Source organism: Hibiscus syriacus, unplaced genomic scaffold (genome assembly GCF_006381635.1).
Source record: "Hibiscus syriacus cultivar Baekdansim isolate YM2019G1 unplaced genomic scaffold, ASM638163v2 tig00111847_pilon, whole genome shotgun sequence".
Taxonomy (NCBI): Eukaryota; Viridiplantae; Streptophyta; class Magnoliopsida; order Malvales; family Malvaceae; genus Hibiscus; species Hibiscus syriacus.
The window spans coordinates 502,301-515,509 of record NW_024063200.1 but is presented as its reverse complement, the minus strand read 5'-3'; the positions used below and the strand labels follow the sequence as shown (position 1 = coordinate 515,509).

Here is a 13,209-nt window from a genome sequence, read left to right as displayed (position 1 = left end):
GAGACAAGGATAAGGTGTAAGCACATGCACATGTCTTGCTATCGCCGGGCAACATTGGACTTGAGAATAGACATCCAGCAAGCAGTCATTAGCTGTTTCAACTGGTTTCAACCATTTTCTACCCGAAATGCTCTTTCGAGTCCAATATCCGATGGTGGTAGCAAAGCACAGCTCGGATTTTCGGACTCATTAAAAACTTGTAATATAGGGGCCAAGAGAGGTCATGACAGTCGGAAACATCAAACAAAGACCATATACTTGCATATATGAACAGGAAAGATATTAGGTGGTGTATTTACTTACATTCCCAGGTTCAGAAGGGAAGGGGGGGGTAAAACATCTGTACAAAAGGAAAGGTTGCAAATGCAAGGCCGATGTAGCCAAGCTTGAAAGTCGAATTCGAGTGTACATATATAAATCAGATACCATACACTACTACCACCACCACGCCCAAAATTGGATTATACCATTTGAGCCCTCCTCCATATATCGGATTCTGATTTCTGAAAAAGCTTGCTGCCAGACACTTTCAACTCCAACAGGAGTGTTGAATGTCACTCCGACACTCCAGATGCCTCCACCAAAAGCTGAAACAATAAAAGGGGTGCATGTTCTTATTTAATAACACGGTATATTCAACCTGATCAGTTTTCACCTTCCTGTTCAAAACAAGATCCATTACTTAAATGCAATTATACACACACCTATAATATTACCCGGAAGCATTAGAACCGAGGTTAACAATTCTCTGCCCCAGCTATTGGAGGACCTTTCACTTCTTTTGCATCTAATCCTTTGTCAGATACCGGATTATCATCACCCTTTGAATTCAATGACCCCGGCTTCATCTTCTGAACCTCCTCCCTAGTGTAGATACCTATCTTACAAACCATGGTACAAAACTCCCTAGTCACAAGCAGGAATTTAGTATCAAATACAAGAAACAAGTGAAACGTATTAGAATTTAGTTAGCAATACTTACTGCCAGGGATCATCTCCAACAAGCATCACATCACCCTCATCATCGGTGTATACGACGAGCCAGTTCTTTTTAGGGGCCAATAATTCACCTCCAAGTTCAAATAATTGATCCAATTCAGCGATCAATTCATCATAGTTGTTGAACTTTGCAAGGTCCACAGACCTACCAAGAGCAGTCCCTTGCATTAGAACCTGAAAAGAACAAACACGTTCAGCAACATAATCATTGCAATAGAAAAGATAAGAGCAGATGTACATCTCCAAGGAGAGAGAAACGGAACCTTAGTGCAACTCCGAGCTGAGGCGCTCAGAGATTTGCTTTGAACCTCCCTTGTATGAGGTTGACTCAGATGAAATGATTTCTCTGATTCACCAAAAGTAGATGGATTCTCTGCCAACTGGGAGATCTTTGACTGTTCAGACTTTCGATCAAATGCAAATGTCTGAACATGGTTTGGTGCAGTTTCCACTTGATCTGCTGCCTTCTTCGACGTATTAAGGTGAGAGACTAGGGGCTCAGATGCAACAGAATTACTAATGAGAGGAATACCAAAGAGCTTACAACTTCCTTCTCTAGATTTTCCATTATCATGATCTTGAACCGATGAAGCTTTGGGCATTAAATCCCTTGATTGGACAGGATTCTCATAATTAGATGATGTTGGGGGAGGCATCAACCAGTTTCCATGTGGGTGCTCAATCCTATGACCTTGGAGTAAGGATACTCACCAAAACCACCAAATCTGCCATTTCCTCGAGCTTGACAAGGCACATCAGAACATTGCATAGGAAGTTTTGTAGTAGTGTCAACCAACTTGAGTGAGACTCCAGAAGACATTAGGGACCAAGAGCCCAGCTTCCCTTCTTGATCTAGTAATTGTTTTCTCATAGGATTACCGCCTAATAAAGTTTGATCAACCAAAGATGTACAATACCCAAGAGGGTAATCAACATTTGACCTACAACCTGAGAGCAAATCTGTGTACACTGGTTCATGCCTCCCAGATGACATCCAATTATCTGACCCAAATCTTCTTGAAGCGCAAACCACATCATTCTTCTCATCATCTACTGAAGGTTGCCACATCACTGACTTTTGGCGGTGTCAGACTCGTTACTCTCAGCAAAGTTGCCTCTTAAGGTCGAGAATTTTTTACCTTGCAAGACCCTTGAAAACGCACTAGTTGGTGAAGGGTCTACAGTAACTTTGGATGAACCTAGAAAATGAACTTAATTTAATAAATATTTCCAGAAGAGCTGTCACTTGAAAAATAATAAACAACTTGGCATGACAAGAGCTACCTTCCCTTGTCAGCACAGATGAATCAGGGGACGAAGGGACTGCATTAGATCGAGGCCTTTTTGGCCTGGGCATTGGAAGGGGATTCAGTGCAGGAGCCAAAGTAGGTTCAATTTTCCAAGGAGAAACTCTCCCTGGGCGAGGTATGGTAGAAGTCTCATCCCATCGAACCTATAAGAGACATTAGAACATCATGTCAACGTAAGCATAACTTGAGATATTCTACAATTTGTTTTAGTATTGTAAAAACAAATTATCAAATGTTTGCTCAGGTTAAAATCTACCTTGAGGCATCTCCATTTGGAATCCTTCCACCTCATGGGATCAGCATCTTCAATTCCAACTATTGTTCCATTAAACCTACAACAACAAAAAAAAAATCAAAAACCACAATCTCAGCTTGCTTGAAAATCAATTTGAACTTGCTGCCACCAGGCGGTAACAGCAAAAGGAAGATACAAGCTATACCTCTGCTCAGGAGCTTCTTCGCCTTCAAATCTCATTTTGAATCTCATCCCTATGGAGTAATTATTCTTCATTGACTCCACGTACTGATCAAATGGAACAATAAACTCAGCTGGACTTGTCCTACAACAGAAATTTGAACGTGAATACAAAAATACTTCTACCAATCAGCAATGGTACAGTTGAAAATTCATCACCAACAGGTCTAGTTGGAAAGTTAGGGCATACCATGCTAGGGAAAAAGACAAAGCATGTCAAAAAGGTAGGACGATCTATATACCTAGGTTTGTAATACACAGTGAATATAGTACTTGTTGTGTAGGCATGCCAGGCTGTCGCAAGCACACCAAGATGCATGCTATGACTTGATATTACTGATGAAGGAACATTGCCCTGCTGCCTCATTGCCCGTCGTACACCAACACGTAATTCTCCATTCTCACTTCTACAAAACAACTTTTCCACTTATTTATTCTCAAGCTCAAGCAATGAGTTAAAAGCTAAAATACCGAATTTCATAGCACCTGTGAAGTAGACGAACCTTAAAAATATAAATGCATCCCCTGTAACAAGCCTCTTGGAACTAACAAAAACACTCCATCCACTTTGAAGCAAATGTCTTCGTGGTTGACCTGTTATTTCCATTGACATTTAAATCAAACCACAAGTCTAAATGGCTTAATCAGAACAGAGTAAAAGATCACGTTGATCAAACTTGTATAGGCCTGGAAAAACAATTAGATTTAAAACCATTACCCCTGAAGATATGCCGGAATTGCCACTCATTTCCATGCAAATCCTTTGCAACCAACTCCTGGGTAGGAGGTTGCCGTGACATATCCTGTTTAAACCAAACAGGGAGAATCACGACCTAATTATCACCAATAGAGAAAAGGAACTATAAATCTGTTGTCAGTAGACACAAACCAATGGAGGAAGACATTCATCTGCATGCCGTCTGAGCACCGAAAACCCACCATGGGTGCTTGTATCTGAGGCAGTTAAGGTCTTGCAAAAGGAATGCACGTGGAACTGCGGTGGTTGGGGAATAGGAGATTCCTTCTCCAAGGTGCTCTCGTCTTGCTGCAGAGCAAAGGCCAAACCTTAAGAAATTCGACTTCACATCATCTTGAGCAGGGAAAAAAAAAAAGAAGTGATCGAAGCTTACATTAGGTTCAGGAAGTAAAGTCACTTGAGCAAAAACCTCATCTGTATCAGGTTCGGCCTATAGAATTAACAGCAAAATATTATTCCTTTCATTATCAAAACAAAAACCCAGAGACAGTGGAGAAAAATCAAACGGCCAGATAAATAAATCACAGTAAAAGAAAGGGTACCTTTAACTGAACGTTTATCACGCGACAAAGGATCTTCGATGGAAGATTATACAGTGGCATCTGTTGGTCCGCTACCTGATTAGTAGACGCCTCAACCTGATTCAGCTCAAAATCACGATTTAAGCCAATTAAAAAACACCTCTAGAAATAAAAAGAAAAAAGGTAGAAAAAAGGAATGGAAGCTAAAACCTGTTCTATGTGGCCTTGAGGAAGTAAAAAACGCGATCTCCTTCGCGAGGTACGGTGACCAGAGGGCCGGCACACGCATGCCATAGGTCCGTATAAAGCGCCGTCTCGGGGTCTATGTGTTCCCGGACACAAAACAAAGCCAAAATAAACAACAACAACAAAGGAAAGCCGGTAAGGAGAATGTGAAAGAAAGGAAGAGGAGAAGAATTATACAGACCTCTAACGGGAGCTGGACGAGTTGAATGACCGTTTAGCCCTTTCATGGCGTTCCTAGCATCGTTGAGTTCACTAAAACCAGAACAAAAACTCTCTCCTCCTCCTCCTCCTCCTCCTCCTCCGCCGCCGCCGTTCACACAATTCCCTTTCATTAGTACCTCAGAATTCGCCATTTCTTTCAATTAAAATCTTTCTCTTATGTCAGAACTCTCATCTCAAAATCCCTAAAAGCGTTTCTTCACCTCAGAAAACACTATATCGACGAAACGAAAACGCTACATTTAACTCAATTCAGCACCGAGACTTGTTGATTTACAGCGTGAAATTGAAAAATCGGAGCCAAAAAGAGAGCTGAAACTCTTTTTCTCTCCTGTTTTCTTCTTCTTTTATCTGTGTGTGTGTGTGTGTGTGGTCTTAACCAAGGGTGACTCAAAACGGCGGAGGGAATTCCCAATCATTTCAACGTCGATCAATTTCCAACCCCACCGGCAGTAACCTGTTTTATCCCCTTTATCAACTGGCTATACCCGGTCATGCCTATCACTGAGAGGAATCGAGGTTCAAGGTTTTTTTTATAATAATAAAAGTTTCCATTCTCGAGTTCATATTACTCCATAAGCTAATCGAAAATAATTTAATTAAAAATATTGAAATATATTTATTTTAAAAATAAATAAATATTTTTATACTAATTTCTTTTATTTTACAATTCATACCATCTTTAAAAAAAATTGATAAATCTATAATAAAATTTCTTACCATCCCACCTATAATCATTTATTGTAAAGATAATTTTAAACTACTCGAATATAAACTCAATTATACAATTAAAAATATATATAAATATTTTAAATAAACTCAAATAACTCCTAAACACATTGAATTTTATGTATACAAAAATTATTTGATATACTGACCATGAAAATTTTAGACTTTCCAGATATGCTTATTTGAAAATTATCTTACATATTTGAATAGACTCTAAATAAGGATGTACATAAGTAACATTGGATCATATTTTTATCAACCCAAACCTAATTTAAATATTAGATTTTTTTATCATTTGATTTGACTCGAATTTAGATAAGCTCATAGATAAAACTGCTAAAAAACTAGAGGGACTATACTCCATTTCCGGTTTTTAAATAATATATATAATACTTATATACATATAATATATATATATATATATATATATATATATAATTATTGATATTCAACTTATTAATCAACTATTCTGGATCAAGTATTATAAAAGTGAGGATGATCATTTCAAGTTAATTTGTTCCATTTGCAAACGTTATGATTTGAACTCCTAGCTTGACTTAAGGGATCTAATGTATCATCCCACTAAATTGACTTGCTATTAATTTATATTTATATATATTAAATTCTTAAGTTGATCCCTTAAAAAGTGTATATAATAAGTTATTGAATTTAATTATCTAAAAAAATATGTATACTGCTTTAAAATTTAGAATTTACTTAAATAGCATTTATTAAAAAGAGTTAACAATACCAATAATCAGTTGATCTAGTGGGATGAGGCACTAGATTTCTTAACCAATGTCATAAGTTTAAATCCTGACGTCTATGTGTAGAGCAAATTGACTTGAGAGTGTCGTCCCATAATGGGTCTATGCAAAACTTGATTTAGATTAATCGATCACTTGACAGATACCGATGATTGATTAAAAAAAATAACATTTATTTTTATGTATCAATTTTTTATTTATAAATGAAAAATAATATATTTTATTTTATTATTTTTATTTTCAAGATTCAACAAATTTTTATCTTTTTATATGTTTAGTTTATCTTCTTTGAGTTGAAGACTTCAATCAAATCATTAAGTATTTAAATTGTAATTTCTTTTCAGTTAAAGATAATAAAATATTATAACTATATATATATATATATATATATATATATATATATATTCTTATTTTTATTTGATAAAATAGGACCTTAATTTATGGATAGAGAAATTTTGTTGTAATTATATCTAAGTATATAAGATACAATTATATTATTATTTTGTATTAGAATTTTATTATCTTAAACCTAAATATGATCCAATCTTATCCTAAAAATCTGATTTGATACAAACTTAGTTTAAAAAAACAACCCTATAAACAGGGTCAAATTGCAATCCATTAAATTCGAATCATATTTCCATTCATGACTATAAACCTTAATTTCTAAACCATAAAAACAAATCTTAAATCTAACTCTTAAAGTTTTTAGTCCTAAATAAACATATAACATCAATACAACTTTACTTCTAAAATATTTTTCTATGAGATAATAAGTTTTATAATAGTATATTATTACTACAAGATAGTAACTTTTTTTAATATTTTTTTAATCTTTAATAATACACATACTCTGCATACTCAATTTTTTCAATCCAGAATTTCTATAAGTAATAATATTTTATTTAATTACTAAATTCAAGTGATGAGTTTTTATCATATAATAATTTAAAATAATATGTATCGTAATGTGTATTTTTTGGTACATATTTCAGATATGTATAATATAAGATAAATAATATATAGTATTTAAGTGTAACAGAAATGTATTAATCAAGCGACTTTGATAGTAATAGAGTTTTTGTGATTTTTTAAGGTCCATGTTAAACTATAAAAAATATTAAAAATATAAATGTTTAATATTAAATAATTATGAGTTGTCTTTTAAATATGTATTATCTTACTTATTTTGGTTAATAAAAAGAAGTTTTAGTAGGGATACGTGATGAGATTGGATTGGGTAGGCATGTAACGGCGTATGTCGTGACGTTAGTGGGACAGTTGTGGTGTTTTTATATGGGGAAGTGGCTTTGTCGTGCAATGAAGAGGCAGGTTTGCTAATAGATAATGGAGAATTAGGAAAAAAGAAAAGTATGGGACAGGGATTGGCCTCCATGACGCGCACGTTAGCTACCCATGCTTTCTTTATCACTCCTTTCCGTATTGTCTCACATATTTTTTTCGGTTTAATATAAAACTAATTTTTTAAACTATATCTACAATTAACTTTGAAGTGTTTAAAAAAATCATTCATATTTAACATTTTTAACGATATACTTTTAAATATAACAGATTATCATTGTCGTTAAAAGAAACTATTACTGAAAAATATAAAATTGTAAAAAGAAATCAAAATCTCTTAAAATCGTAATTTCAATCCTTTAACACCATTAGTCATTATCAAACAACCAAACACTTTGCGTTGTGCGATTGACCAACCACCCACTGGTCAAAACCCTTTACTTTCATGACCGATCAAATACCCAACAACCGTGTAAATACAAGATTTCATGAACGATTGAAAGGGTTTCTCTATGCAAACACTGATTGTCGTTGTAATTAGGGGTTGGAGCATGGGTTTTGACTGTTGGATGTTTGATCAATCGCACGCCGTTGAAATTTCTACTGATTGGCAACATTGATGGCGATCATAATTGGTAAATGGATTGAAATTATTTTTATTTTATTTTATTTTTGAAATTTTGATATTTTTTATAATTTCATGAAAATATGAGTTTTAAAAAAAATAATTTTATAAGTTTTTTTAAATACATTTTCTTTAATTTTATAAATGTGGCATGTCTCAGATAACGATCGTGACAGACCAGACATATAAAAGTATAATCGAAAATCTTAAATACATACTTTTAACAAAAAATTGTTTAGAAACCTAAATTTAAATTAGGCTATAGTTTGGACACAAGCTATAAATTAATTTGGATTGAATTATAAAAAAATATTTGGGTTAAAATAAAAATGAAAGGAATGATATAGGGTGAAAACGAATAAAACAAAAACATGAGTGATAAGATTAGAAGTTATCCCTTTTATTAGGATGCAACTCGCAGATATGGGCGCACAACTTATTGGATAAAAGGGATAATTCTTTACTTTAACTCCTCATATTTATATTCTATTCACTTTCATCCCTACATGTTTTTTAATTTTATTTTGATCTTACATTTTTTAATAATTGGTTTAATACAAAAATAAGTGCCCAAACTATACTATTTTTCTCATTTAGGTGCCTAAACTTTTTTTGATCAATTCATGTGTCTAATGTTTCAAATGTTATACTTTTAGGTGTCTCGACCATAACAGATGTTAAATTCTGCTGTTAACTGACACATATTATACTCATGTTATTTTAAAAATATAATTTTTAAAATTTTATAAAAATTACATGTGTCATTTAACTGTATAATTTAGCAGGGATAACAGTCCAAACACCTAAAAGTATAAACGTGGAAAACGTTAAACACTGATATTGAGCAAAAAATAATTTAGGCATCTATATGATAAAAAGATGTATAGTTGAGTCACTTATCTTTTATATTAAACCTTTATAATTTAATTAATAATCAATTAGTGACCATTTTAGCAAAATTGTTTACGGTTGTAAACGAGTTTCAAATTCAAAATGCCCTCACTTTTTAGCATTATAAAATGACTTTCTCAAAATTAAATTGACAAAAAGGCATTAGAAGTACTCGATTTTTTAAAAAAAAAAACCAATGTGGCCTCTATCGTTTTTTTATCAATGTGGCCCTTCAATTCGGAAAAAAACTCAATGTGACACTTTGACCAATATTTTTCGTTATTGATCAATGTTTTTTGTTATTGACCAACGGAGTCGTTAAATCCTGCTGATGTGACACGTTTTTCGTTTGTTTTATGCTTAAAAAAAGAAAAAAGTGTTGAACTAGAAACCAATCGTTGTTGACCATCGCCGCCGCCACCTCTGGTGGCCATCGCAAACAAAGGAGCAAGATTGGACTGTTTTTGGTCCCCCGAAGTCGAATCCATCGTCCATTTTTCCAAAAACCGTCCCGATCGTCGCAAATCTACGAAAATAGTCTTCGGTCGCCGCGTGTTTTATCTCTATGATCTCCGACGTCCGCCGTTGGAAGAAGCCGCCTCCACAGTATGTTGGTCACACCGTCACAGGGAACATCTACACCATTCAAATTTACCAACGGTCGTCGAAAATGTCGCAAATTGATACGTGAATATTCATCGGTCGACAAAAAAGTGCCATGTCAGTAGGATTTAACGACGTCATTGGTCGATAACGGAAAACGTTGGTTAAAGGGCCACATTGAGTTTTTTTCCGAGTTGGAGGGCCACATTGATCCAAAAAATTTGTTAGGATTTGAAGAAGCTCGAATTGACAACCGAAGATATTACCAAGAGGGGGTGAATTGGCTTTTTGATATTTTAGGAAGTAAGGAGTAAAACGAGGATAGAGAATTGTTGCATAATGATTTATAAATGGTTCGACTTTCTCAACCAAAGTCTACATCCACTACCCTAGGCTCCTTACTTAGGATTTTCCAATAAAACCACTAATTTATTCTTTCTTTTTCAAGGACAAAGAGATAACCTTTGCAAACTCCCTAGCTTTTCAAAGGCTTAGCTTGAACCAAAACCCCTTTACAAAGAAAAAGATGTAAGCAAAGAAATCCTCTAAAAAGGAAAGTGTTTACAAAGATTAATCACAAAAACACTAATATTTACAAGAAAAAGAGAATAAAGAGTGAAAGAGTTTTTCTCTTGTTGATCAATGCTTGGATAGGTGTTCCAACCTTCTTCAAGTGTCCTCAACTTGTATTTTTATGTTGGAATGAGTTTGTGGTTGTTTCTAGCCGTTGGGGATGATTTGGAGTCATTGGGGATGTAGTTTCATGCAAAATAAAACTACCCAGAACATAGGGTATCGGTACTACCTTTGTTATTTTTAAATCAATTAGTCGTTACTAGACGTTGGGGCTTGACGATATCGATATTGTGACCATGATATTGATACTACTATGTAAATTAGTATCGGTACCCCTTAGGGTATCGATACCTATTTTGCATTCTGGAATTTGAGCTATTTGAAAAACACTGTTAGTATTGATACTACCAAGAGAGTATCGATACTTATCTTACATTTGGTATCGATACCACATGAACAATATCAGTACTGTTCATATAGTATTGATACTGTAAGAACAGTATCGGTACTACTTGTACAGAAAAACGTTTTTGCTCAAATTCTAAGTTAATGAATTTTGAATTTCTTTTGAAAACTTTGAATAAATTCAATCAAGTCAAAAACATTTTGCCTTAATTTGTTATATCAAAATATTATAAAACATGGTTCAATCTCCCCCTTTTTATATAACAGAACATTTGAAAAATCATTTTTGGCAAGACTCCCCCTTAATAAAACATTTAATGAAAAAGATACATATTTTGGAAAACATTAAAACTCCCCCATTTTCATTCTTGAAATTGAATTTTGAAATTTTCAAATCATACTTCTCCCCCTTTTTGTTATATAAAAAATAATTCAACTTTAAAGTTCAAAAATAACAATGGAGAGTAAGTGCTAAATTTGACATAAAATTATTTGAAAAATCAAAGCTCCCCCTCAATAAAACCATTCCAAAAAAATATTTAACTCAAAAGCTTAGACACACAAAAAATTGAATTTCAACAAAGATGAACAAACATGTTAGTAGCACATGAAATTCAATATATTAAAGTCTAAAATATTTTATGCAATATCAATTATTGAATTTAAGTGCATGTGCATAAAGTTATTCAAAAATGTTATGCATTTGAAAAATTGATATCAATTGTTAGAGAGATATCATTTGCAATAAACCACATGCATAAACATTTAAATTAAGGTCAAAAATTAAAATTTGTAAAAACAAAACATTTGAAAAATTAATATCAATTATTAGAGAGATATCATTTGCATTTAAAACCAATTTTGACTAAAATTTCATTATGATGAACTAAAAATTATGAAAAATCATTAACCTTAGAGAATGTTCATCATAACATATTTTTAACATACATGAGATGAAAAAAACAATGCATAATCATTTAAGATCAAACTCATGCATGCTTAAAACAAATAGGCAACCAATTAATCAAAACAAAAGCATTAAGTTTAGAGGTTACACATTCATTTTCAAGTGTGGCTAGAGCATTTGAATATCTTCACTTTCATCATCATTGCTCCCACACACCTACAAGAGACATTTAAGTATATTTTGGTATCAACATTGCTTTGGATCCTTGGACATTAGTTTTAGTGCCCCTTGTTCCCTTAGGAACCCATACTTGTCTAATTTTAAAAGATTTCTTTTTGGGACAAGTATGTTCCAATTAACCATGAAAATGACAATGTGAGCATTTTGCCATTTTTATCATAGATGAATTATTTTTAGAAATGATTTCTTTTTCTAAGCATTCAAGCTTAACTTTCAAATCAAGATTTTCTTTTTCCAAATCATTGATTTTGAGTTTTGAAACCTCAAAATCATTTTTTAAAATTTCATTTTGCTTTTCAAAATCCAATTTTGCTTTCAAGAGAAAATCATTTTCAACTTTGAATTTTGAAATCAATTTCTTATATTTGGAATTCATGGTCTCAAATTCCAAATACAATTTATCATAGACAACTTGTAACTCATCAAACAAATAAGAATTTAATTCACTAGAGTTCTAAGTTACCATTGAATCTTCATTGATGGCCATCTTCATCACTCCAAGCTGCCATAAATGATTTCTTCTTACTTGATCCCTTCTTCTTTAGGAGGGGACAATCATACTTGACATGCCTTGTTTTTTGACATTCGAAGCACACCGGAGGACTCTTCTTTTTGCTTGATTCATACTTCACTTCTTTGGAAGTTATGAATCTCTTGAATCTTTTGAAGAGCTTGGCCATCTTTTCTTCTTCATCAGCATCTTCATCCACCTTTCACTTGAGTCTTGATTGCTCTCATTGGTGGATTTGAAGGCAATGCCTACCTCCTTATTCTTCCTTTACCATCAACTCATGAGTGAGAAGAGAACAAATAAGTTCATCAAGAATGAGAGTTTTTAGGTTCTTAGCTTCAATGATTATCGCCTTATTCGATTGCCAAGACTTTGGAAGATAGTATATTATCTTCCTAACAAGTTTCTCATTAGGGACCATTTCTCTAAATCCCTTAAGACCGTTGATAATCACAAAAAAAAATATTCATCATAGCTTTGATGTCTTCATCCCGTTTCATCTTGAAATTCTCATAGCTATGGTTGATAAGACTAATCTTGGTTTCCCTCACTTCATTGGTTTCTTCACGAGTGACTTGGAGATTGTCCCAAATCTCCTTGGCATTAGAACAAGATGAGACTATTCCATATTCATCCTTGTCTAATGCACAAAATATAATGTGCATAGCCTTTGCATTGAGTTGAAACTTCTTCTTCTCTCCATCGCTCCAATCATCCATCTCACCAGTTGGAATAGAGTATCCTTTAATAATTGAGTTCCAAGTCTTTGGCTTGAATGAAGAGCATAATCCTATCCTTTTCAATAAGTATAATTTTCTTGATTGAAATAAGGTGTTTTGTTGACCGATTGAGAGTCTTCAATGTAGTAAGAGTCAGAGGTCGAAGCCATCTTCTCGGTTGTGTCGGGAATCGATAAATCTTATTCAATGATCGTCTCAAGGTTATTAAACCTTCTAATGAGTCAAGCTACGATACCAATTGTTAGGATTCGAATAAACTTGAATTGACAACCGAAGATGTTGCCAAGAGGGGGTGAATTGGCTTTTTGATATTTTAGGGAGTAAAGAGTAAAACAAGGATAGAAAATTATTGCACAATGATTTATAGTGGTTTGACTTTCTCAACC

At 33.6% G+C, this 13,209-nt stretch overlaps 1 pseudogene; it reads right to left on the bottom strand.

The window, feature by feature from the left end:
• Window positions 1-267: 267 nt before the first annotated feature.
• Window positions 268-4,888, bottom strand: LOC120172259 (annotated as a pseudogene).
• Between the last annotated feature and the right edge of the window lie 8,321 nt (window positions 4,889-13,209).